We start from the raw sequence: 27,711 nt of genomic DNA on the forward strand, positions 1-27,711 counted from the left end.
GAAAGTTTAAGTTTCATAAGTCTGGAAATTTAAATATGTTATTATTATATAGAATGGATAAACAACAAGATCCTACTGTGTAGCACAGGGAATTATATTCAATATCCTGAGATAATGGAAAAGAATATAAAAAAGATACATATATATGTATAACTGAATCACTTTGCTGTACAGCAGAAATGAACCCAACATTGTAAATCAACTATACTTCAATAAAAAAAAGATGTTATTATTTAAAAAAAAAATAGACTCCAAATGGATTAGCAATCTACATGGAAAAAAAGGAAAACAAAATTTTACACATAAAGATGAGTGATTTGTCTAAAACCTAGATATATAGCAATGCTTTGAAACTGACTCAATGTTCAAACTCAGATAGAGGATAGGTAGGTAGGTAGACAGATAATAGACTATAGATAGGTAAATAGATGCCAGATGGTAGATGGATAAACAGACACCACAGGAGTTAGTTTATGTAATAAGTCAAAAAAGCAAACATTAGATATGCTTGAATAAATCAAACATTACATTTAAGAAGAATTAAAGGAAACAGAATCCCGTTTTAACTTCCAATATCATGAATAAAGAAAATTGTATCATCTAAGCAATCAGAGATATAGAAAGAAAAAAAGAACACTGTAGTGCACTTAAAATTTTAAGAGGGTAGATTTCATGTTAAGTATTCTTACCACAATAAAATAAATATTAAAAACATGATAACTACAAAGTTGAAAGGAAAAAACAAATTGGCTGTCACATATTTTCTGTTAAAGTGAAAATTGTGACTTAAAATTTTAAATTATTCAAATTATTTAGATTATTATTCAGCAGAAACATACAACAGATATAAAGTGAGATTGAATACTGAGTGATGAACAAATGTTGAATACAAAAAAAGAACATAATAAAAGTAATTTTAATATCATATGTGGAATTTTAGGTTAAGCATAGTAATCAGAATCAAGAGAACGTTTAATGATTGAAGATGGAATTTCTGATGCTATGTGATAAATTTGTAGACTTATCAACATGACAGTTGAAGATACAAATGAGAAATAATCTGAAAATGATAAAAATAAAATTTTAAACATTACAATGAACCTCATTCAGGTTGGGCAGATTTACTACAAAATTAGGAATAAAGAGAAAGTGAGTAACAATCACCAGCTTGCTTTCGGGTCCACATTCCTATCTATGGGGAGGGGTCTTTCAGCCCTCAATAAGAGAGCTGCTCTTTAATATATCAGTGGAATTTCCATAAAAATCAGTACTTCGATCTTTCCCAGGGCAAAGTCGACCTCCATAAGCCAACAAAAATTAAATAGCATACAAAGAAAAATTAAATTAGAAAGATTAGTCATTAAGAAACATACTTCCAAATACAGCTGTCAAAGAAGCAACCAAAACTAAAAGCTCAGTATCTACCAAAGAGATGGTTTGAAGTAACAGTGGCTGTCAGTACAGTTTCTGGTATTTCTTGCAAAAATACAGAACAAGGACAGATTTAACAACACGACAACACCAGCCTTGACAAAACCCTATGACTGAGCATGCCTAGTGTTCAAAACAACTAAGTATTAAATGGGGGGGGGGCGGGAATCGTCCAAGTTGCAAAGATTCATGTCTCAGGGCCCGCACTGCTGTATGGCAAGATGTGCAGCCCAGGAGGATGGGACTGGGGCGGGGGGGGGGGGGGACCTGTCATGTTGCATGGTCAACATGGAGAATACTTGTTTTTATTTTATTATAGTTGATTTGTAATGTGTTAATTTCTGCTGTACAAAGTGCTTCAGTTATACGTATATATATTCTTTTTCTTTTTGTATTCTTTTCTATTATGGTTTATCACAGGGTATTGAATAGAGTTCCCTGGGCTCTCCTGCTGGACCTTGTTGTTTTCCATCCTGTATATAATAGCTAACCCCAAACTCCCACTCCATCCCTCCCACACCCCCCTCCCCCTTGGCAACCACAAGTCTGTTTTCTATGTCTTTAAGTCTGTTTCTTTCATTTGTGTCATATTTTAGATTCCACATATAAGTGATAGCCTATGATATTTGTCTTTCTGAGAATACTTTTTAACTTAGTATTTAAAACACTATAATTAAAATAGAGGTAGTATATAGTAGAGTCAAAAGACTGCATTAGTATAAAAAAAAATGGAACTCAAGCTCTTTCACTGTGTATTGGGCACACAGCTTATCTTTCTGGCACTCAGATTTCTAACTTCTTAAATTAGTAGCTGAGCTTAGTTGTTTGGATGTAGTTCCATGGGGACTTCAAGGGGATCATTCAATATAAACGTGACTGCCTGAATTTTTCTGGCGAGAGGATCACAGCTTTCTTTAGCATGTCAATGTCATATGAGGCTCAAAAAAGGCAGAAGTGCTGGAATGTTGACCCACTTAGCACTTCTCAGTGCTAACATTATCTGACTTCAGCAGAAAATATGGGGTTCTTGTAGAATATGAAAATCTTCTAGAATCAAAGACACTGAGATTGGGGTTGGTCTCTATGTACAGTATTTGAGTTTGGACATAGCTAATTCAATGCATTAAATTATTTTCATTCCTGAAGTTTTCTAGCTTAACTCTTTTTCTTTCTTAGTCTTATACTGGAAAGACATTACATCACTCTATAAAAAGGGAAGCCTGCCTTCGGATTATTGCCTTCAGCTGAGATAAATTCTCTTCTCTGGTTCCTCCGTGATTTGCTCTTATGTCTTTATTCCTGATCAAAATGGCATGTGCTGGTCTTAAGCTTACACATTCCACTCCCTGATAAACCTAGACCTTGGCTTTCAACAACCTAAAAAGAATGACAATATTTCTGTGTGTTCATTGTTCATCCTTTCCTGTAATACTGAAGTTCTCATAGTATGGTTGCCACTTTACTGTACCTTAATGTTTTCACACCAAAGGCAAAAGAGACCTCAACTATGATGGCCATGGGAAAGCTATCCAGCTGCATAATGAAATAGTACCTCTACATCATAACCAACAAATGGGATTCCCAAAAGCTATTTGGCCAGCAGAATATAACCCAATGACCGTGCTACATGCTTTGAGTTTGGGGAATGCTTTTTGCATCCTTGCACCATGCCTGCTCCGTTCTGAAGGCAGTTAAAATTAAACCCACGGTTGTAGGTAATAAGGGCCTAAAGACATTGTGTGTTCTACAACTCTCTCTGAAAGGCAGCAATATTATCCATTCTGGGTCCAAAACGTTCAATGATAGGAACATCTTAAGAGTGCTTCAGACACTCAAGTAAATGAAGATGTGCTGAGGAGTCAAGGGTGATGTCACCTTAAGTGAACCATTTGATTTCTTCCTGTACTTAATACTGTGTTTATTACTAAATCTGACATTCAAGGTGAAATTGGACAGCCGAATACGTCATTCACTTTGACTGTGGACACACTGCTTTACTATACGGATATTCAAAACATTAGGACGTTTTGCCAGTGATGCAAAAACTGGGGGCTTATTACTTATAATCAACTGCAAAGATGTTGTTCGTAAGATGTTAAAACAACATGAAATCCGTGTTGGGAGTCGTGACATACATAATATTACGGCATGAACTACTATGATACAATGTATCATAAAGACGTGTATTACTACCATACAATGCACAGCTAAACAGATTCAAGTCATCTTCCTTATCTATATTTTCATCTATCGGGAATACTAGTGTAATCAATGGCAAAAATTGTTTCATTTTCTTCCCTATACTGATAAATAAATAAATCTAACACTTAAAAGTACTCATCCCACTTTTCTTACAAGTACCCACCTGTCATCACGCTACTAATCGTATTCCAATTTGTAGATGAAGAAACTGAATCTCACAACTTTAAATCTTCATCTAGCTACTAAATGATATCTCGACCCAAGGAGTGTCACCAAGAATTCTGTGTTTTGATCAGTAACACCGAATTATATAGTGCATATTTAATTACATATTTAATGGATGCATTTTTCAAATTCATTGCACAAATATTATCATTTGGACCCATACCAATTTACATAAGGGAGGCAAAGACGTAACACATATAAGACAGAATGGAAATGTAATTATAAACAGAGTATCCAGAGAGGTCAAATGGCAAAGGGAAGCAATGTTTGGGGTGATAAAAGTGACAAATATAAACAAGGGGCAGGTGACAGTTCTTAGTCAATCTTCAAGGATAAGGTCTACCTATAGGGATGTAAGCAGTGAAATCCATTGTTGATAAGACAAAAAAATGAGTAAGGAAGTAAGAGTTTGATGAGACTTGGGCTGTCCAATATGGTAGCAATTAGCAATATATGGATAAACTTAGGTTAATTAAAATGAATAACAGTTCACCGTCCAGTACCTGAGTTAAAGTTGCCACATTTCAACTGCTCTGTACCCACACTTGGCTAGTGGCTACTACATTGAACAGGACAAGTATAGAACATTTCCATCACAGCAAAAAGTTCTACTGGACAGTGCCAGTGGTCTCAGAAAAAAATTGAGAGCTGAGTAGGATAAAAAAGTTTCTATCAGCACTCACCTTTTAGATTAACGGCTTAACACAAAGACCAAAAAAGGTGTGAACTGATCATCTTAAAGTTAAAACTCATCAAATGCAAAAATTGACTTTAATGTGAATGAAGTGCTTTAAAATTACATCTTAAAACATACAGATGGCTAGCAGAAAAGATGCTCAACATCACTAATTATCAGAGAAATGCAACTCAAAACTACAATGAGGTATCACCTCACACCGTTCAGAATGGCCATCATCAAAAAGTCTACAAACAATAAATGCTGGAGAGGTTGTGGAGAAAAGGGAACCCTCCTACACTGTTGGTGGGAATGTAAATTGGTGCAGCCACTATGGAGAACAGTACGGAGGTTTCTTAAACTAAAAATAGTTACCATATGACCCAGCAATCCCAATCCTGGACATATGTCCAGAGAAAACCCTAATTCAAAAAGATACATGCACTCCCGTGTTCATAGCGGCACTATTCACAATAGCCAGGACATGGAAACAACCTAGGTGTCCATCGACAGATGAATGGATAAAGAAGATGTGGTACATATATACAATGGAATACTACTCAACCATAAAAGAAGAATGATACAATGCCATTTGCAGCAACACGGGTGGACCTAGAAATTATCATACTAAGTCAGTCAGACAGAGAAAGACAAATACCATGATATCACTTATATGTGTAATCTAAAATGACACAAATGAACTTACGAAACAGAAACAGACTCACAGACATAGAAAACAAACTTATGGTTACCAAAGGGGAAAGGGGGAGGGATAAATTAGGAGTTTGGGATTAACAGGTACACACTACTATGTATAAAATAAACAAGGTCCTACTGTATAGTACAGGGAACTATATTCATAATCTTGTACTACCTAAAATGTAAAAGAATCTGAAAAAGTATATATACTTAACTAAATCACCCTGTGTACCTGAAACTAATACAACATTGTAAGTCCACTATACTGCAATAACGACAAGGAAACAAATTTTAAATTATGTCAAATTGAGGAACACACTTCTTTATTCAGATATCAAATATTTCTAAATTATTCAAGGATATTAATTTAGAATAGGAAAAATGCTTTGCAAAAACAGATTAAATGGCATTAAATTTTGAATTAGTGGTTCCTAGTTGAGGCGTTTCCCCTCTAAATATTTTAAAGGGATCCAACTTGTGTGCCAATCCAGAGCCAGCTGAATCCACCCACTTTCTTTCCCACATCATTTTCCCTCTTTCGTAACCTGTCATCTCTGGAGCTGGAAGGCCCAGGCCTTTGTCCTACCCTTCTCCTTCCAAAGGACCCTTGAGTTTTTTAAGTCCACACGCTTCTGAGATTAAAAACCAACCATTCTTTCCCAAATCATAGCAAAAATACCGTGCCTTAAAAAAAAAAAAAAACTTTCAACTTTATCTAATAAAATTTTCTTCCCACAGTTATCATCGGGGATAAATAATTTTTTACAACGTTGATGGTGTACACTGAAAATAAAGTTAAAGCAAAAACATCATTCCCTTATCGCTGAAATGATTTTCTAGGCCCAAGAGGGAGCAGCTCCTGTACACGGTGCCAGGGCAGCGAACTTGGATCACTTTCGCGTCTCTGTAAACATGTCCCTTGACCAGACACGCAGGATATGGGGCCGGCCAGGCCCCACCCACCATGGGTGACTCTACGGCCCCAGCCAATCCAAGACCTTCCATGTGTCTCTCTCTGGTTCTTTATTCTTTTCTTTTAATCAAAGCTTCCTGCCTGCCAGTCTATCAGAGGAGTCTGTCCGCTTTACAAAGTATTAGATAAAGTTTGTTTTCATCTCCTAAACTCTTCTTTAACCATTTTCTTAACAGTTTTGGGGGATGAGGAATGGGATCCGTATGTGATGGTTAAACTTCCTAGGACGTTTGGCTTGGGCAGCCGCACAGGACAGGGGTCCACTGAGACCTCGGGGTCCTCTGCGCCTCTGTCCTTCCTAAAGCCGTGGGCAAGTCCCTCTTGGACTGGAGACCTACTGCCTGCATGCATCTCCCCAAGCCAAACAAATTTTATTTAAGTATGTTATATATGTATATGCATCTATATGTACACACATATATATACTTTATATATACACGTATATACATATATATATATATTTTTTATAAATTATTTTTTGCTGTGTTGGGTCTTTGTTTCTGTGCGAGGGCTTTCTCTAGTTGCGGCGAGTGGGGGCCATTCTTCATAACGGTGCGCAGGCCTCTCATTATCGCGGCCTCTCTTGCTGCAGAGCACAGGCTCCAGACGCGCAGGCTCAGTAGTTGTGGCTCATGGGCCCAGTTGCTCTGCGGCATGTGGGATCTTCCCAGACCAGGGCTCGAACCCGTGTCTCCTGCATTGGCAGGCGGATTCTCAACCGCTGCACCACCAGGGAAGCCCCCGTATATTTTTTGTATATATATATATACACATACATATATATATGTATATATACATTACCTCTAGAAAGAGGTTTAAGTTTTCATAAAGGTTCTGAGGTCCCAAAAATGTTCCGAGGTTTATTAAAATTCCCACAAAGGTTCCTGGGTCGTTATATTGGGTGTTCAATATGAATGGCAGCCCTTAGGAGATTCCCAAAGTCTCGGGATAAGGCCACAGCACAAACCACTGGGGGACTGGAGAAATTCACGGAGAAGTCCAGACTCTTTTGTCATCAGAACCAAAGTCTAATCAGGCACAAGTGAGACTATTAAAAGCTATCAAAGATAAAGAAGTCTTCCAGTGAAAGCAATAACAGATCTATTGTTAACGGGAATCTTCAAAGTCAACACTGCAGAAGTGCCTCGTGGGCATGGGTCAAGCACTTGAAGGCTGCTGGAGTGCTCACCACCTAAATCTAAGACTCTGGTGTTAGGATAAGGTGATCATGAAACGGGTTAGACTGACACTGGGTCACCCGCCAACCTCACGAGAATGTCCATGCGGTGAGGTGCACTGAAAAATACCACGCAATCCGCCACCCAGTGGCATGTCCTTCTTAAATATTAACTTGTCTCTGAGACCTATAGTTTAGCAAAAGAAACGGGATCCTCAAGTTTCAAAGAATTGAACAGCCACCTTCTGGCACATCTGCTTATTTTATGGTTAAGAACACAAAGCCAAAGCTGTAGATATCTACAAAAATGGGAACACTTTCACTCAGACAATTATGACGGTCATTATGGGGAACATTTAGGGTCATTCATTTAGAAGATGCACTTGACAATAAGGAATCCCAGATAAACAGAATGGGATACCTCTTTTGATTGGCATGTAGAAGCTGCCCCAAATCTTCAAGATTCCAAAATAGCTTCCTTGAAAGACTGATTGCAAGAGGTTTATGACAAATTAAAGACACAAGTGGGACCTAAGACAAAAGACTGTACAAGCGATTCCTACTACTCTCTCTTCCTTGACCTTCAGAATCAGTCTACCAATCCTCTATGTGAATTGCCTTTCTACTCTGAAGAGGCCACAGGACCGTAAACAAAAGTCTGCCAAGTTGGCGTTCTTGTAAGTGCAACAGTTACAAGGCCAGAAAACCTAACACACGTGGGCCTCCCCCTTTGCACTCTCATAGTGTCCATCCTCAAAACACAGGCCCAGAATTCAGGGTCTCATTTGTAGTCAACCAGGACACCAGAAAAAAGATTGTCCTCGAAGGTTTGCTCAAATCCTTCCACACCAAACCAAATGGCGGCATATCTACCCTCAAAAGAGGGTCCCCCTGTCAGCCCCTCGCAGAGTTGATGGGACTCTTTAAGGGATTCTCCTGTGACTGCTACCAGGTATTCCCTTAAACAGGCAAGGGGAAAACTCAAATTAACATTAATGGAAAATGTGGCCAAATCCTGGTAGGTACCAGGGCTCTGCTCTCTAAAACCCACATTCTGGGGAGCCTGCAGATGGGATCCAGGGGGAACTGGCAGAAGCCAGGGAAGGAGAGAATTACCACCAGAGTCAGCTCTTCCGGGATCTCAGGGGCTGGTGGGGAAAGGGAGATAAAATCTCATGTTGTCCCTTCCTCTCCAAATGCACACTCTTGTGAATACGCTTTTGGGGGACCCCCTGGGATGTCCATCCTTCCTTTCCCAGGGATAACTACTGCCTTCTTGTTTGTGTCGTTTTGCATCCTGAGAATGTGGCTGGGCTTTCTGCCTGCCCAGGGTCACACAGGTTATTCGTTCTTGCATATGGGGGCGCCCAGATATGGCCAGAAATGTACGTTGCACCCCATTTGTGACCAGTGTCCTACAGACAGTGGCCAGCTCTCAGGGGGACTGTCCAAGTCTTCCTTTCTTCTGATTACCTTTGGAAGTGGCTCTGGATCTTTGGACATAGTATACCTGCACCCTCTTTGGGCAATGCCTCTTGCATCCATGGGGGTCATTCGATACCGCCAGGAATATTTGCTGGGTCTTCTCAACCCACACGAGGTTGGCTACGTGGCACCAGCCAATCAGCTATTTTCTATTTGTCTCTTCCGCGTTCTTTATCCTGTAAGAGCTTCTTGCCTTCTGTCCAGTTTTGCAGTTCTGGGAATGGAGACTGTCCACTTCATAAAGTGCTAAAATAAGGTTTATATCTGTACTATTTTTTTTAACCAATTTTTAACATTATTTTCTCTGCTCTGATCAACTTCAAACTGTTCTAATCTTTTGAAATGTATGTTCAACAATAGTGTTCCTTTAAAAGAATTCCTTATAAAAAAGTGCAGGGATAGACTGGGAGTTTGGGATTGACATATACACACTACTATATATAAAACAGATAACCAACAAGAACCTACTGTATAGCACAGGGGATTATACTCAATATTTCTGTAATAACCAAAATGGGAAAATAATATGAAAAGTAGATACAATTATCTGTATAACTGAATCACTTTGCTGTACCCCTGAAACGAACACATTGTAAATCAACTATACTCCAATATAAAATAAAAATAAAATTAAAAAGCACAGGGACACTGAGTTTGTAGACAAAAAATGAAAATGAATAAAATAAAAATTTTAATGAATAAAGTAAATTATGCTAATGGTAACTGCAGACTATTTGAAGATTTACAAGAATCTTCATTGTGGATTATCACTTCCTTGTGAGGAACATTCTAGAAATAAGTAACTTCTACAAGACAGAGCCATGGAGTTGATGAAACATGTCACTTTTCACTGACATTACTGTGAAGTCCACCAGATCTTTAGTGAAATATTTAGTGATTCTCCACATACCTTTCTCTGTGAGCGCACACACATGGCCAATGGATGTAATGTATTGATTCTACTTGACAGAAATCTAACATATTCTTTAGAGAAAATGAAACTTCCAATCCATTTCAAGGAAGACATTGTGTATCCTGCAACAGCTTTTACAAATGAAATCTAAATGCATCTTTCCTTCAGAGGAGTAAGACTAAATTGAAATTTTGAAATCAACAGTAAACCAGCTATGTATATTTTGGGGTTGGAAACAATTCCCCCAAATAGATGATGCTTCACCCTGGGCCGTTAAACACTTGAACAACCACTAGCAATGACATTTAGTGCCAGAATCCATCACAGTCTGAACTGGAACAAATCTCTACGGGAAAGCAATTGTAGTCTTGAAAGTGCAAATCTGATGGACTCTCTCTGCATTTTGGCTCTGTAATACCTGGAACAAATGTGGGGACTCTTCTTGTTGTAGTTCTGTGTGTGTGTGTGTGTGTGTGTGTGTGTGTGTGTGTGTGTGTCATGTTCCTCAAACTTTGTGTTATAAACCCCAGAGCTGCTTTAAATTAGTTGAAGTAGTACAGGCTTCTGAGATTTATTAAACACACGTATAATCACTAGAACTGGATTAATGGCAGTGATAAATTCCCCGTCCCTGGTTCAAGACAGTTGTCACTCATTTAATTAAATAATAGGGATAAGAACAAAAAGTTATTATGCATTGTTGATACCACAGTTTGAGGAGGAAAATGGATTATGTCCCTTAGGATAGGATAACAAGTTCTAAGTTTAGTACCTGAAACTCTTCACCTTTAACAAATATGCATGTGCTACTGAATGCCAAGAATGGATCTTGCTACTGAAGTGACAGCCATTGGAACTTGACTCCAAATAAATCTGTACTTTTAGACAACGTGATTTCACAAGCTAATCCAATCTATTGCAACAATAAGAAAGATGCAATCCTCTTTCTACTGTATATGGAAAGGAATGCCACTGCCTTCACGCATTGGTATGCAAATACCACCTAAAAACTTTCAGTAGCAGAAGAAAGACTTGAATCAAGTCCATGCCTATTTGCATTCCCGTCGACACAGCTGTACATGAGCAGAGGGAAAGGCTGAGCTTTTGCAGCTGAGCCCTTTTCAGCCCCAAAACCATTACTGGCCAACCTCTCCAAGTCCAATTTTCCAAAGAAGTTCAGAAACAAACAGCCATTCTCCCCTTTGTATTCACTTTATTTTCACTGGCACTCTACTACCTATGACGCACTCTGACAGACAGTAGGTGGGCAATACAACCCTTCTTTTCAAAGAGCTTAAAATGAACCACTTGGAAAAGCAAATTCAGCAGATTGGAATATCACATGGTCATGATCTGCACTAGTACCTAAGATCTAAACCCAAACGCTGCGAAAGGCAATGCAGGTTTTAAGGAAGGTGTCGTACCGAAGGATGCAAAAGGGAAATCATACTTCAAACGGCAAGGTGAGGCTTCCAAAAAACATCACCTGAGTCATACTTCCAGATCACATTGCTTTTGATGGCTGTGTTTTTCTTCTCTTTCACTTTCTTTCTCTGACTGGTTCCTCTCGCCTCTTGCATACTCTGTCTCCCGGGTTCTTTCCTAAACAGAGCAATCGGCTACATTCTCTGCGATTCTCGTCCTCGTTCCTTACAGAGTCCGCTCAGCATATCTACCCATCAATCACAAAACGGGGTGCTGGGCAATCAAGTTCTTTCCTCCATGGACAAAACCCAGAGCACTCACGTTCCACAAGGCATGGGACCAACACAATCCTCCCCGAGACAACGCGAACATTGCCCTCCTTCATCCTGAAACGCAGCAGCAGCTTTGGGGTGTTCTTCGTAACCGACTAGCGACGCCATAAACACTACTTCACGATTTAGACTCTCCCGTGTATTGGGCTTCTACGGGACCAACGCGCAAGTTCCTTTAAAATGCAGATCTGTTCCCTTTCCCTTTTTATTTGATGAACCTAAGCCCACACACTCTTCATACGTCCTTCATGTTTACCTCATGTCCCCTTGGGATCCCCTCCACTGATACCACAACACATTTAGTTGTCTTCTCTCCTGAGGTTCCTCTTAGCTGTAACAGGTTCTCAGACCTTCCTTTTGTTTGAGAACCTTGAGATTTCAGGAGGACCTGAAATTTTGTAGAATGTCTGTCTCTACTGGGATGTGTTTGTTTTCCTCATGCCTAGACTGGGGTTATAGTTTTTTGGGAAGGAAGACCTCAAAGGCATCACACCACATCAAGGGCACACACTCATCAACATGTGTTATCCCTGCTGATGTTGTTGACCCAGACCACCTGGCTGAGGTGGTGTTTGTCAGGTTTCCCGACAAGTAAGTTACTTTCCCCCTCACTTTTCATATTGTGCTCTTTGGAAGGAAGTCACTCCCCACAGCCTGTCCATAAAGAGTGAGGAATTATGTACCACATCCTCGAGAGTGGAGTCCTTACACAAACTGTATAGAATTCTTCTGCACTGTTCCCTTCTGTGTTTAAGCTTCAGTAAGCATATATTTACCTGTCCTCAACTTGGATAACACCTACTTCCAAATGTTATTCAGAAAAAAATATTTAGTAGGTGCCTGCATTGCTTATTCCATTCACATTGTCTGATCTCTGTGGAACAGATAAGACAGTTAAAACCAGAGTCCTGATTTCAGTTCTTTAACTCTGAGATATTCGCCACACATGTGTGTCTCCTGCTCGATTTCAGTCATATGGTCCATTTTCCTTTGGTGTACAACACTTAAATAAGAGGAGAATTTCCACACCAGACTGTGTCTGCAGAGTCTACCATAACACACACTAGTGATACTTCTTCTATTACTTTTTAGGTTCCTCTTTTAGGCTTGATCTACTTGATTTTAACAATAATTATATTTGGATATAAAATTCTGTTAGCATCATTTACATCTTGTTTTTGCATTCAGAGGAGTTATACATATCCATGTAAATCATCCATCACAAGCACACTACACGCCATCATTAATATTTTCAGAGTATTACATACGTGATTTACACACATGCAATGTACAGAGAGTTATGATAATCCACACTTCTCACAACAGTCTCTTGGATGAATTCTAGTGATGGACCTACAGAGCGCCAGAGATATCTGATCACCTCCTAATGAACATGCAAAACAGATCTATGAGAAAGCCACCTATTTCTCTTCTCTGATACTGGAAGCACACTTTCTGAGAATGCCAGCTCTTTTGTGTAAAGAAATTACAATTTGGGTGATGTGAAGGAAAGACTCAAGGGCCAAGGCTGGGATATGAGGATGAGTCTGAGAGAGGGGAAGAGTGATGACACTGGAAAAGTAACCTTCTTGAGAGAGGTGTTTACATGTAATATTTAAGTAATATTTGGCTTTCGTCTATGGACGGGAGGGTTAAGGGTCCTGGTAGCCACAGAAGAGAGGTATAGAAAGACAGGTTACGGAGGAAAAGGGCACAGAAACAGGACAACACCTGGAGGAGATGCATCTCTGGTGGCCTTCCAGACTCAGATCTGTTGTTTGGATCTTGATGGGCATAAATACCCATGACGTCTCACAGGACATGCTCTGTGTCGGGTTTTCCCTATTTATATTCTTAAGGCTTTTGTTCTTAAACTCTGAATACTCTTTTGTGCTTATGTTTTGGTAAATTAAGGGTAGTTCTGGTGTCTACTTCTGCAGCCAAAAAATCTCATGGGAACTAGACCACAGCCAAGCACTGGTAAATAGACCAAATGTGATTGAGTACTTAGCTCAAGCAGAGCTCTCCAGTCAAGGAATGACCAGATTTGGAACACACAATACACTCTAGGAATTCTAAAAGATGCTACAAGGGCACCGAACATCCCGAAACCATGCAAGACTGGGGGGAGGGGTGTGATAAGTAAGTACACTTGGGATCCAGAGTTATTAGTCTGATCACCCCACCACTGTCCCAAGCTATCTACTGTTTCACAAAGTCGCAATTATCCTTCCACCCTTCTGACGCTATCGCTTTCTGTGGGCACCATGTTTAGAATCACCAGATCACACCAAAAAATCATAATATAAGTCAATGAACGGGACTTCCCTGGCCGTCCAGTGGTTAAGACTCTGTGCTTCCACTGCAGGGGGCACAGGTTTGATCCCTGGTCGGGGAACTAAGATCCGGCATGCAGCATGGTGCGGCAAAAAAAAAAAAAAAAATTAAAACTTTGAAATTGTACACAATGGGGGTCTAATCTATAGTCAGAAATGTTATCCGTCAACAATCACAGAGAACCCTACTACCAGTAAATCTAGAGTGTGTGACAACCTTACACCTATTTTTGGCTAATCATAATGTACGTAGTTTTTATCGAATAAATAACATTGCTATACAGAAGAAGAAAAGTGCTTTTCTAATCGACAAATGAGGAATCTGCTTTATCCTATAAAATGCTGCTTTAAAGAAAAATAATTAGACATTTTTGAAATAGTTTAATGGCAGTAATTTGTATATAAATGTGATTTTCCTGTTATTGAAAAAACAACATAACCTATTAAGCAGTTCATTAACCTAAATGCCAAGTAGTTTACCAAATATTTAGTATGTACATTGTATCTGCCAAGCATCGGGTTAACACTGGAAAAAAAAAAAAAAAAAAAAACCCAGCAATATTCTATCCTGTTTTATTGTCAGATTGCCTCAAATGTCATCTGCATTTTTGTCATCTATGAGAATTAATGCTCAAATTTTGCCTAACCGTCCTCATTAAGCCAATCTTCAAGTGTAGTTTAAAACACCATATGGAGGGAGCTGAAACTCATGGGAAGTTTAATTGCCTCTTTCTAAAGAATAAATTGCTCTTGGGAAGAGTATCTGTCTCACTTAGGTGGGAAGCAAGACAGAGCAGACTGCAATCATGGAAAACATATACCTGTCCCAAGAGCATGCCAGGTTAGAGGACAGAGCAGAATCACTTCCGTGGGCCGATGGACCCACGGGCGTCGGCAGGATACCTTGCTATAGTCCTACAGCCACTAGCTGTCCTGGAATTTCACTATTACAGGAACAAAGGTCTTTGACACATGGGCTTCCTTTCTGCCTTAGGTATGTGTGAATGTCTGTGCGAGTTGGAAACAGAGAGAAGGGAGAGGTTAGAATTTTATTCCCAGACACAGACACCTTTTGTCGTGAGGAAAGGACTTCTGGACATCCATGGGCATTCACATTAAAAAATTAACTTTAGGGCTTCCCTGGTGACGCAGTGGTTGAGAGTCTGCCTGCCAATGCAGGGGACACGGGTTCGAGCCCTGGTCTGGGAAGATCCCACATGCCACGGAGCAACTGGGCCCGTGAGCCACAACTACTGAGCCTGCGCGTCTGGAGCCTGTGCTCTGCAACAAGAGAGGCCGCGATGGTGAGAGGCCCGCGCACCGCGATGAAGAGTGGCCCCCACTTGTCACAACTAGAGAAAGGCCTCGCACAGAAACGAAGACCCAACACAGCCAAAGATAAATAAATAAATAAAATTTAAAAAAAAAATTAACTTTAAAGACCAGTGGTGTGTTCCTTAAGGTTCTGCCCATTAGGCAAAAAGAAAAAAGCACACTACAATTTTTTTTTTTTGCCTAACTTTCATTGGTCAATAATTATACTTCCAGAAATTAATACAGGGAAACATAAAATATACAATAGAGTAAAACTGATAAGTTTTCAAATGAAGGTAAAACATGACATATGAAGATGAGTTAAGAAAAACACCGCCCCCAAAGAACCTTCTAAAATACTCTAAAGAAAGGAATATATATATTTAGAAGATGATTGAAATGGTGGGAAGGATAATTTGAAAATTTCACATAAATGAAAAATAGGTCAAGAAACAAGAAAATGATATGTAGTAAATAAAAGCAATGAAAAGTTAGCCAACTAAAGATAAGGTATGTAAACTCAGTCAATTAAAAGAAAAATAAATAAGCATGAAAATGTACCTCCCACACTGATGGTGGGAGTGTAAATTGGTGCAGCCACTATGGAAAACAGTATGGAGGCTCCTTAAAAAATTGAAAATACAACTACCATATGATCCAGCAATCCCACTCCTGGGCATGTATCCAGAGAAAACTCTAATTCAAAAAGAATACACCGTACCTTGGAAATACGCTACACAGAAGATCAACTATTTCCCCCTCATGTCTGCATACTGCTCTCCTCTGCACTCTAAAATGAGATTTCCTAAACTTCCTGGACTAAGGAACAGAGTGAGTGAGTGAGTGAGTGAGTGTGTGTTATTTAAGGGGAAAGTAGAGGCACCTTATGTAAATAATATACTTGCAGTGAGAATAAGGTGATGCATGAACAAAAGTATTCAGATGACCCTAGGTTTACCACATCCTGTGTGCTCACAAAATACCCAAGCTTGAGATATTCTGTACAAGATACAGCATCACTGGGTGTGCTTGGGACACCATTTAAAAATATGTTCAAACTGTTCATCACTGAGTCTCAATCAGCTTGTTCTTTATCTGCTTCCATTGGAAGGCTCACTTGTTATTTCTAAACAATATTTCAAGATGTGTTCTCTACATGTAGGATCATTAAAATTGGTTTCCTCCAGGTTTTATAGTCTCACCACCTCCTTGGTGTTCCCTCTCACGGCCACCAGACTTCCTACACCTTTTCTGCATTCATGAAAGTCTAAGCTTTCCTGGAAATAAGTGATTAGTGCAAGGAGGCAGGACACCTTTACAAAAGTCAGTCACTTTCCTACATGCCAGCTACGAACAGGTGGAATTGAATTAAAAAGGCAATGCCATTTACATTAGCACCAAACTATGAAATGCTTAAGGGTGAATCTAACAAAAGACGTGCTACAAGATGTACATGAGGAAAACTACAAAATTAGAGACGAATGAAACCAAAGAGCTAAATAAATGGACAGGTATACCACATTCATAGATAGGATGTCTCGATATTGCCAAGATGTCAGCTCTTTCCAACGTGATCTACAGATCTAATGCAATCCCAGTCAAAAATCCCAGCAAGTTATTTTATGGATATCAATAAACTGATTCTAAAGTTTATACAATCGAGAAATCAAATTTATAATACCTCCCCCCAGACTCTCTTTCAAATATTTCCAAATCCAGTAGTCAGTTATGACTTTATTCTTTCCTTCTTTTCCTTCCTTCCTTCCCCTCTCCTGTCTCCCCCCCCCTTTTATCTCTAAGCAAACCACATCTTGGTTCTTTTCTGGGCACGAAAACCTCTTCCCCTAAATATATCCATGAATTTCTCTGATACTTAATTGCAAACTCTGCCTCTGAGAAGTCACATCCTTACAGAGAACTCCTGTCCCTCCTGTAATCACACTTAAGCATCTATAAATCTCTACACCAGGGGTTGGCAAACCATTTCAATAAAGGGTCAGACAGTAGATCTTTTAAGCTTTACAGGTAAGGCTGTCTCTGCCACACATACTGTTTAAAAAAGTTTTTAGTACTTTGAAGTATAACTTACATACCATAAAATTCACCCGTTGTCAGGTACAGTTCAATGACTTTTAGTAAATCTATACAACTGTGCAATCTTCACTACAAACCCATTTTAGAACATTTACATCCCTTCAAAAAGTCTTCTCATGGCCATTTGCAGTCGATGCCACCTCCAACTCAGGCAACTACTAATCTCATTTCTAGGGAATAAAAAAAGCCTTTGCTAAAATTTCAAATGCATGGAATCATACGGTATATGTGGGCTTCTTAGCATATTGATTTTGAGGTTCATTCAGCTGTAACATGTACCCATGGTTTGCTCCTTTTTTTGTGGAACAGGATTCCATTAGATGGATATATCATAGTGTATATATCTATTCACCCAGTGATGGACATGTAGATTGTTTCCAGGTTTTAGCTGTCATGAATAATACTTTGAACACGGGTTCAACATTTGTCTTATTGGAGGTTTACAGGAACATTGTGACCAGACCTAAGTGCACAGCTGCAAGAACAAAGGATTCTGGGACCAAAGTTTGTAACAAGCAGCCACACCCCCTCCCCTTTTAGTATAAAAGAAACCTGAATTCTAACTCGAATGAGCTGGTTCTTTGGGACACTACTCCACCATCTTCTCGGTCTGCTGGCTTTCTGAAAAAAGTCTCTACTCTTTGTCCCAACACCTCATCTCACAGTAACACCCTCAGTATTTCAGTTAAACAGAGAATGAAAATCTCCCTTAGATCTCCAATCGAAGCCACTTGCTTCAGCTTTTCACCAGAGCTGTGCATTGCAAGGCTGCATCTTGCAATTAACTAGGCACTGTCGCCCTTTGATTTCCACTACGTTTTTAGTGCTTATGTATACACACTTCCCTATGGGGATAGGAGAAGGGAATGTCACATCCACTGGGGGGGTGGAGGGAAGGCCTTGCTCTAACTGCTCCTCAGCCCCACAATCTTATCCACGCACTTAGCAACTGGAATACGGTAGAAACGCAATAAATATTTGGTGAAAGAATGAATGGAAGCCAAATTTAGATGAAAGCTCCCGCACATAATGACATCTGTCCTCATGGGATACAGTTTTACCCAGCTGCTCTGCATGGCTTCAGTTAAGGAGGCTGCAGGCTAGAAACTTTTGTAACAACTTCGTAGGAAGACCAAAGAGCTACCAAGACAACAGACGACGTGAATTATTTGTAATATATCCTGGACCCCCAAGTATGTGTGCAGCCCACGTGAAAATGAGTAAAATTATCACCGTCTATATCTATAGCTGGAGAGGGTAGAGTTGTCTGTCTCAAGTGTGATGCAAGAGATGAGTTTTTTCTCCTGTAGGACACAAAGTTCCTAATACATACCCACTGTCACAATGTACTTTAGGGAGAAATATATATATACTTCTATGTATATACATGTATTGACAGATATGATTGAGATGAAAAGCATGCAAAGGGTATTAACACATCACAAGCACAGCTGTTGCACCCTTGTGAACAGACATCATATGTTCTTGCATGGTGATGTGCAAACACCTTAGTTGTTTTTCCTCCCCCTGTACTTTCCAAAGTATCTTCAGTTGATTATGGGATAATTCTAGTGTAAATGATATACATGTATAATATGTATTATATACAATACATATTAGATATAAATAATACACAGGTATACTGTATGCATTATATAATACATGTTAGATAAAATACATATTGGACATAATACAATGTCATTATATCTAATACACATTATGTACATATATAACCCCTTGCAAACCAGCATCATAAACACAAGAACAGTATTAATGATAATGGTTACAGAAAGTTCTTTTTCAATTCTGTAATACATAGAATGTTGATATTATAAATTCCCTATCTACTTTATGACCTTTCTCAACCTCATTAAGGCTTACCCCTGCCCAAAGGACAACCAAAAACAGGCATGTTTTGGGTATTCTTCTCCATTCCTATGTTAGGTTCCTACCATAAACTTTTATAACCACAAATGATCTACAGTTTCTATACTTTATAAAAATTATACAGTATGCTGCCGTACAGGCAACTTTTTGATTAATGCATCTTACACCTGTCAGTGTTCATGTATAAGAAATACAGTGCAGTATTTAACTGTTAATTGTGTCCCCCTGCATTACATATTCTACTCTTGAACATTTTGTTTGCTTTTACTCTTTGTTAGATGAACACAGTTGTTAGGAATGAACGCCATTTTATTTTTTCATCTCTTTGCTGCAAATGAGTAAGACCGTCTTAAGGTAATATACCTAGAGCTATAACTGCAGAGTACTATGGTATAAAGTACCCATTTTCAATTTTAGCAGAGATGTGCATGTTTTAAGTCACACTTCCATTAGCAGGTTATAGTATTTCTTCCCCTTAATGTTAAGAATTTCTCATAATACTATCCAAGGGTTGCTGTTTCCTTCTTCTCAGTACATCTTTGTCATTGTTAACCTTGATGACCGGATCAAGTTGCTGTGTGTGGGGTTTCACCTTGGTAAAGTTATTCTTTGCAATTAATATGGATCTGTGGCAGACACTTGGAGACCACCTTGAACTTCTGCCCAATAATTCTAACCAGCCATTGGCAGATAATGGCTACAACTATTTCCGTGGTACTTGCCTAATAGTGATTGTATACTTTCCTCATCCTTCCCATAGGAATTGAAATTCTTCTGTAAGGTAGAGCTATCCCTTATTTATTAATTAAATTAGTGACTTACAGCTGTGTGAACTCAGTTAACTGATTTTTACATGACTCTATGGGGTATCCGCCAGTACTCTTGTTATTTTGTTGCCCACCTCTTTCCAACTTTCAGGATTGGGAGCTCCTTGAGTTTGACTTCTACATACTTCCAAACTGCAAAACATCCGACAGACCCAGATCGACAGATATTCTACAGAATACTTGACCATTACTTTTCATAAGCATCCAGGTCACAAAAGAACAGGAAAGAGGTACGACCTGCTCCAGTTAGGAGGAGACTAAGGAAAGACGAATAACTATATAATGTGAGATTCTAGACTGCATCCCAGAATGGAAAAAAAAACACTGATTTTAAAATAGTAGAATCTGAATTATGCCTATAGTTTAGTTAACATCATTGGACCCAAGTTAATTCCTTAGATTTTACCAATGCACCAAAATTAGGTAAATGTTAAAATTCAAGAAAGCTGGGTGAAGGCAAATTCTCATTACTCCACATCCCCATCAAAAATCAAAACAATCAAAAATAAAACAATTTAAAAAGACTCCTTAAAAAAAAAAAAGATTGACATCTGCTAGGTGCAATTTCTGAGATTCGTTTATCTCTGCCATGATCCATGTTTTCTGTCTGTGCACCAATATTGTACTGATAGTTTAAATTAAATCATGGCTCTTACTATAGAGCTCTAGGAACTAAAATCTACTTAAACATTTTATCTGCCGCACAAATATGCTAACACTGCCTAAGGATTTTTCTCGCCAGCTTAAACAGCAAACATTTTACTAACAGTGACCTAACCAAAAACCAAAACAAAAAACCCCAAAACTACAAAATATTTTAAATTCGGGAAAAAAAAAAAATCAAGAAACTTTAAGTTCTCAATGCATCAATGAAACCCTCATGATTTTATTGTGCAAAGTGTATCTAAACAGGCAATGTGAACCCTGTGTTTTCACTAAGGATACTGAAGCTCTTTAAATTCAGATTTATAGTGTCATGTGTTAAATGCCTCCTTGCTTTCATCTTATAGCAAACCACCATTCTTCACGGTAAAAATTGTTGTGATTTGTCTCAATTCCTGCAGAGATGACAGGAACGTATTCAGTCTCTAGGTACTTCAAAAACACGAAAGGCCACTTCCTGCTTCTCATGTTGTATGACTTCATTAGTGTGGCCACAAGACAAGAAAAGGAAAAAGAAGAAATTGCACTGGACACACTTGACCTTGGGAAGCTCAGGATTCTCTTCATTTCGTGCTTTTATCCATTATTGCAAACACCTGTATGTTTAATGTCTGCTTTCCATGTTTTCACTCAAAAATAAATGAAAAAGCAGCATTTTTCCCCTTTCACGTAGATGCATTATCACGCCTTTTGTTTTTCCTGTGCTTTTAGTATTATCACTCCTCTACATTACTGTTGTTATTATTTCTCAGGAGAAAAACAATTAGTTGGTTACACACTCAGCTTTTTTTCTGCACCTGGGACGCAGGCAAGGATTAAGCATATTTATGTATCCAGTAATATGATCAATGCCAAAAACCCTAGAAGGCCTGTCGGCTAGAATTTCTGCCCCTGACGAATACTAGAGAGGAAACAATCTGGCGTGTTAAGAACTTTATTCTGACCAGGAAAAAAAGAATGTGAGAGGGTGAATACCAGTTAGAATTTAATGGACACTCACGAAAATTATCAACCCTAATAAAATTGAACATTAATAGAATTTATCAAGCCTCCAAAATTTTACAGATATGTTTGAAAGGAATGTGTTAAGTCCTAATACATCCCCTAATACGGGATGTATTAGGACTTAATGAATTTAAGGCTCTAAAATATTGAGGATACTAGCTCTCATAAATAGATGAGAGAATCTGAAAGGTGGTGAATACCTCTTTCTTCTACTTATCTATCTAGATTCTGACTTTCCTATTTTCTACTGTTTATTAGAGGAGGCTGTGGGAATTCTAAAGTTGCTTTCATCACCTGGGAATTAGCCCAGATGTGGAAAATTTTAAGGCCAAGGGAGAAAGGGGGGGTGGTGGGATGAACTGGGAGATTGGGATTGACTTATATACACTATTGATACTATGTATAAAATAGATAACTAATGAGAACCTACTGTATAGCTCAGGGAACTCTACTCAGTGCTCTGTGGTGACCTAAATGGGAAGGAAATCCAAAACAGAGTGGCTAGATGTATAACTGACTCACTTTGCTGCACAGCAGAAACTAACATAACACTATAAAGCAACTCTACTCCAAAATTTTTTTTAAAAATCAGGAAAAAAAGTTACTTAACTGTTAAAATAAAAAGGCCATATAAAATTAAATCTGTGGCATTTCATGGAGGCAATTAAGGCTTGAAAAGCTGGAAAGGCTTGTCAATCGTGTATTGACCATCCCTCATAGTTCCATGTCTAATACTCAAGGCACATGGAAATCGGGAGAGAAGAGAGAATTGTAGACCCCAGAAATAATTGAGTTCCGCGGCCTCAGAATCACACTGTATGTAATTGATGCTCAGAGTTTATTCAACACTCTAACATCTTTTTTTCCTACTTGTTCATGTGACAAGCACGACTCCTTAGAGACACAGCCTGCTCTGAAATGAGATATCTGCCTTCTGCTTCTCAGACCTACTGGAAACGATGTTGCCTCAGTTTCGTTCCTTTCATGGGGAGCTCTTTCCCTCTGAAGCAGATGTAATTACTCCCTGCTCCTCTGTTAATCAATGGTGACTTTCATTCCACGGCAGAGTTAGGACCTTATTTGTTCCCTATGGGGTCTAAATATAGCAGGAGACTGACCATTTTAAGAGCAGGAATCTTGAGTTATTTTTCTTCATTCTGTACAATTCAAGGAATTGTCCCAATAGAATTCCATAGGTGTTCAGATTACCGTTATTAGTAATGATTTTCACCTACTGCATCAAATTAGGGACACTTTAATTGTAATAACCACCTGGTTAGTCATTAATCAATGACAGAAGTGCACTTTTTCCGATGTAGCCAAATTCCTGGGCATTTCCAATTCTACCCTCTTTGTCAGATGGTTTAGTCGAAACCCTCTTTCTTTTTGTCCTTGTAGATAAGGTTATGCCAGTAGCAGTATTATTCACTGTTAATACCCTGGCCACAAAAATTTACTGTGGAATTAAAGGGAACATAATTTCTATGTAGGATAACATTGTGATGTGCAATTTAGAAGAAAAAGCTCTCTTCTGCTACACGCAAGGCATATTTTCATCAAATGGCTTTCTTCTTTCAACAAAGTTTTATTTTTCTTTGAGCAAGGTTTCGTAAGACAAGGTCCTACATTTTAAAGAAAAATTGAGGTTCGATTGTGAAAAATCTCAACCTCTATGGAAGCTATATTTTTTAAACAGACACTTTTTTTTTTTTTCTTTGCCATGCCACATAGCATGCGGGATCTTAGTTCCCCGACCAGGGACGGAACCCACACCCCCTGCAGTAGAAACGCAGTCTTAACCACTGGACCACCGGGGAAGTCCGTAACAAATACATCTAAGATGCTTTCTTTACCCTGGGACACATGACTAACACAGACCACATTGTTTCCCCACAAAATTCCAGAGAAGAAATCTTCACCTTCTTATAAAATCTTAACACTTTTTGCTGGAGGAAGAGGCAAGAATTCAACGAGGATCAACTATAACAAGAGGGATATTTAAAAGAAAGACGTGATGCATCATCTAGTGATGGCAACCATAGATTCCTGGAACTGAACCACCATCCCCGTATCTCACTTCTCCCTTTTCTAATTGATAGGCAGTTTCATTACACCTGAAAACACTGTGCTTTGACGGTGAGGAGCGATGCATTGTAAATTAAAGGGGCTGATGGAAAAGCTCAACCAGCAAATGAGCATGTAACCTGCAGATAGCTCAAAATCGCCGCTTGTTCTTTTATAAAGTTGTGTGCAAACAAAATTTAATTTCCCTGGATCAATGCGGGATGGATTGTGCATTTTCAGGGGCACAGGAATGATGACAGCTACTGCTGTGTTTTGAGCCAGAGCTCCAGCCATCCATTTCTCCATCACTACCTTTCTCAGAAGGCAGATTTCAGAGGAAAAAAACAAACCTAATGTCCCCTGAATTCAAAATGAGACTCTGAAAAGCATCCATCAGAATTCGGGTTGGCGGGGGGGAATAACATGAACCATCTAAACTGTCAGTCACCAGACAAGGCTCCACCTGTAAATGTGTGGGGTCAGAGTATTATTAACAGAAATCAAATGCAGAACACTGCAGCAGGAGAGAGAGATGAAAATCCACCATCTCCTTTCAAAACTGGATTTCTTTCATCAGTGGAAGACATTTATTCCCAACTGTCAGTTTCTTTATCCTGTTTTGCTATCTTTAACATGAACATTTTCAGACATTCCGAAGGACCCTTCAAAGGATGTCTGTCTGCTCCGAACCCTGCAGATTAATAAAGCTGCTTTGAAAACCTCCTTTTTAGACATTTGCTTGAATGCTTTTTCTTCTTCTTTTTGGCGATTCAGGTTCCCCAGCAGCGCCCTGAAAACAAACTCTCACCTTCTTACTCAACTGGTAATTTTTCTTCCCACCGCTCCCTCCCTGGGCTGTGTACAAGCAAGACATTAACGGGGAAAAAAGCGAACTATGGCAAAGAAGCGGCCATCGTTTCCAGGGACCCCACCAACCACAGCATCTAAAGTTATGAAAAGTCCAGAGGCTTTTCAGACGAAGGGGTGTTGGGAGTATCTGGGGATGGTGATACAGACAGCGGCCAGGACTCCCCATACATGCAGTGAGAGAGGTTCTGAGCACAGCTTTTAAAATCTGTTCTGGGGGGGCTTCCCTGGTGGCGCAGTGGTTAAGAATCCACCTGCCAAGGCAGGGGATGCAGGTTCGAGCCCCGGTCCGGGAAGAGCCCACGTGCCGCGGAGCGACAAAGCCCATGCACCGCAACTACTGAGCCTGCGCTCTAGAGCCCACGAGCCACAACTACCGAGCCCTCATGCCACAACTACTGAAGCCCATGAGCCTAGAGCCTGTGCTCCGCAACGAGAGAGGCCACTGCAATGAGAAGCCTGTGCAGTGCAAAGAAGAGTAGCCCCCACTCACTGCAACTAGAGAAAGCCTGCACACAGCAATGAAGACCCAATGCAACCAAAAATAAAATAAATAAATGTATTAGGGAAAAAAAAATCTTTTCTGGGGACTCCCCTGGTGGTCCAGTGCTAAAGAATCCACCTTCCAATGCAGGGGAAACGGGTTCGATCTCTGGTCGCGGAAGTTAAGATCCCACATACCACAGGGCAATGAAGCCCACGCACCACAACTACTGAGCTCACGCACCACACTAGAGAAAAAACCCATGTGCCACAACTAGAGAAGCCCGTGCGCTGCAACGAAAGATCCTGCGTGCCTCAACAAAGAAATCCTGTGTGTCACACATAATACCTGACGCAGCCAAAAAATAAATAAAAAAAGAAAAAGAAAAAAAAGTAAGATTTGTTCTGGATGTTAACTCAGGAAAATCACCACTGTCCTACATGGAGCAACATCTCGATAGCACCAAAACTTCTAGAACAAGATATGGAAGAAACTAAACTACTTCTTGTTTGCCCAGCTGTCCTTCTCAACCTGCTGTCCAATCAAACTTCCAGCTCTGGTGAGTGACAACCTCGGGAGACAGCCTCTTTCAAGTACTGAGGTTTCCCAACTTGTCGGGTGGTATCTAAGTGGAGGACCTGGCTGGTGGATTGACATCCAGTGAGAAGGGCCAACTGGTCTACGTGAAGCTCATCTGCAATCCTTGAATTCACCTGGTGGATTAGACTAGGGCTTGCCCTTCAAGCGTCTTCCTGCGTTATAGGAGAGCAGGCACTAAAGGGAACCTGAAAGTTGGGAGGAGAAACCAAAGGGTGTCTTTCTCGCTCTTTGCTGCCCAAGCGTGGGCGTTGGTTCTGGCAGGTCGACTTCCTAGGACACGCCCATCGTGGACACTCAGATGCACCAGCAGGGCCAGCAACACCATCTCCTCGGAGTCCTGCCTGAGCCCCGACTTCACAGACCGTGCCGGTCCTAGTGATGGCAGCCTCTTCCTGTGGTGTCATCCCACCTCACTCATCCCGTTTGGTGCTTTCAGCTATGGAGCGTCTCTCTAATCAGTCCTCTTCGGAAACCCAGAGGGAGGTTTTTGTTATCCTCACTGGACCTGGACCTTTACTGATACATCTAAAGTTAAGGTACCAGTAGGAGTGGACCAAGTGCCTCTACAAGTATTATACACGGGACTTTCCTGGTGGCGCAGTGGTTAAGAATCCGCCTGCCAATGCAGGGGACACAGGTTCGAGCCCTGGTCTGGGAAGATCCCACGTGCCGCGGAGCAACTAAGCCCGTGAGCCACAACTACTGAGCCTGCGCTCTAGAGCCCAAGAGCCACAACTAATGAGCCCATGTGCCCCAACTACTGAAGCTGCATGCCTACAGCCTATGCTCCGCAACAAGAGAAGCCACCGCAATGAGAAGCCCGCGCACCACAACAAAGAGTAGCCTCCACTCTAAGCAACTAGAGAAACCCCGTGCGCAGCAACGAAAACCCAACGCAGCCACAAATAAATTTATTAAAAAAAGATTATACATGTATGTCAGGGTATTTTATACACACACATATAAATAGCAAATATAAATTGCATATATAAAAATTTATCTACATATATGTAAATTGCAACTCAATTTCTCTTTTTAAATATTATTCATAGACATTTTTTCCAAAGAAGATATGCAGATGGCCAACATGTACATTGAAAGATGCTCAACATCACTAACCAGGGAAATACAAATCAGAACCACAGTAAGATATCATCTCACACCTGTGAGAATGACAATCCTCAAAAAGACCACAAATAACAAATGCTGGCAAGTATGTGGAGAAAAGGGAACCCTTACACACTATGGAAAACAGTATGGAGGTTCCTCAAAAAAACTAAAAATACAACTACCAATATGATCCAGTAATTCCACTCCTGGGCATATATCCAGAGAAAACCATAATCTGAAAAGATACAATGCACCCCATGTTCACTGCAGCACTATTTACAATAGCCAAGACATGCAAGCAACCTAAATGTCCATCGACAGATGATGGATTAAAAAGATGTGGTACATAGATACAGTGAAATATTACTCAGCCATAAAAAAGAATGAAATAATGCCATTTGCAACAACATGGACCTAGAAATGATACTAAGTGAAGTAAGTCAGAAAGACAAACAGCATATGATATCGCTTGTATGTAAAATCTAAAATACGTTACAAAACAGAAAGAGACTCACAGACTTAGAAAATAAATTTATGGCTACCAAAGGGGAAAGGAACAGGGGAAGGGATAAATTGGGAGTTTGGAATCAACATATACACACTACTATATATAAAATAGATAACCAATAAAGACCTACTGTATAGCACAGGGAACTCTACTCAATTTTCTGTAATAACCTAGCTGGGAAAAGAATCTGAAAAAGGATAGATATATGTATAACTGAACCACTTTGCTGTACACCTGAAACTAACATTGTAAATCAACTATACTTCAATTTTTTTTTTTTTAAATAGCTACATGCACCCCAATGATCACAGCAGCACTATTTACAATAGCCAAGATATGGAAACAAACTAAATGTCCTTCAACAGATGAATGGCTAAAGAAGATGTGGTACATATATACAATGAACTACTAAGC

General features: G+C 39.7%; 1 long non-coding RNA gene across 2 annotated transcripts in view; it reads right to left on the reverse strand.

Moving 5' to 3' along the window:
- Positions 1-27,711, reverse strand: part of LOC309619997 — a 273,721-nt gene that overhangs the window by 239,353 nt on the left and 6,657 nt on the right. The gene's annotated exons all lie outside the window — the stretch shown is intronic.

Source organism: Balaenoptera borealis (genome assembly GCF_965194805.1).
Source record: "Balaenoptera borealis genome assembly, chromosome: X".
NCBI lineage: Eukaryota > Metazoa > Chordata > Mammalia > Artiodactyla > Balaenopteridae > Balaenoptera > Balaenoptera borealis.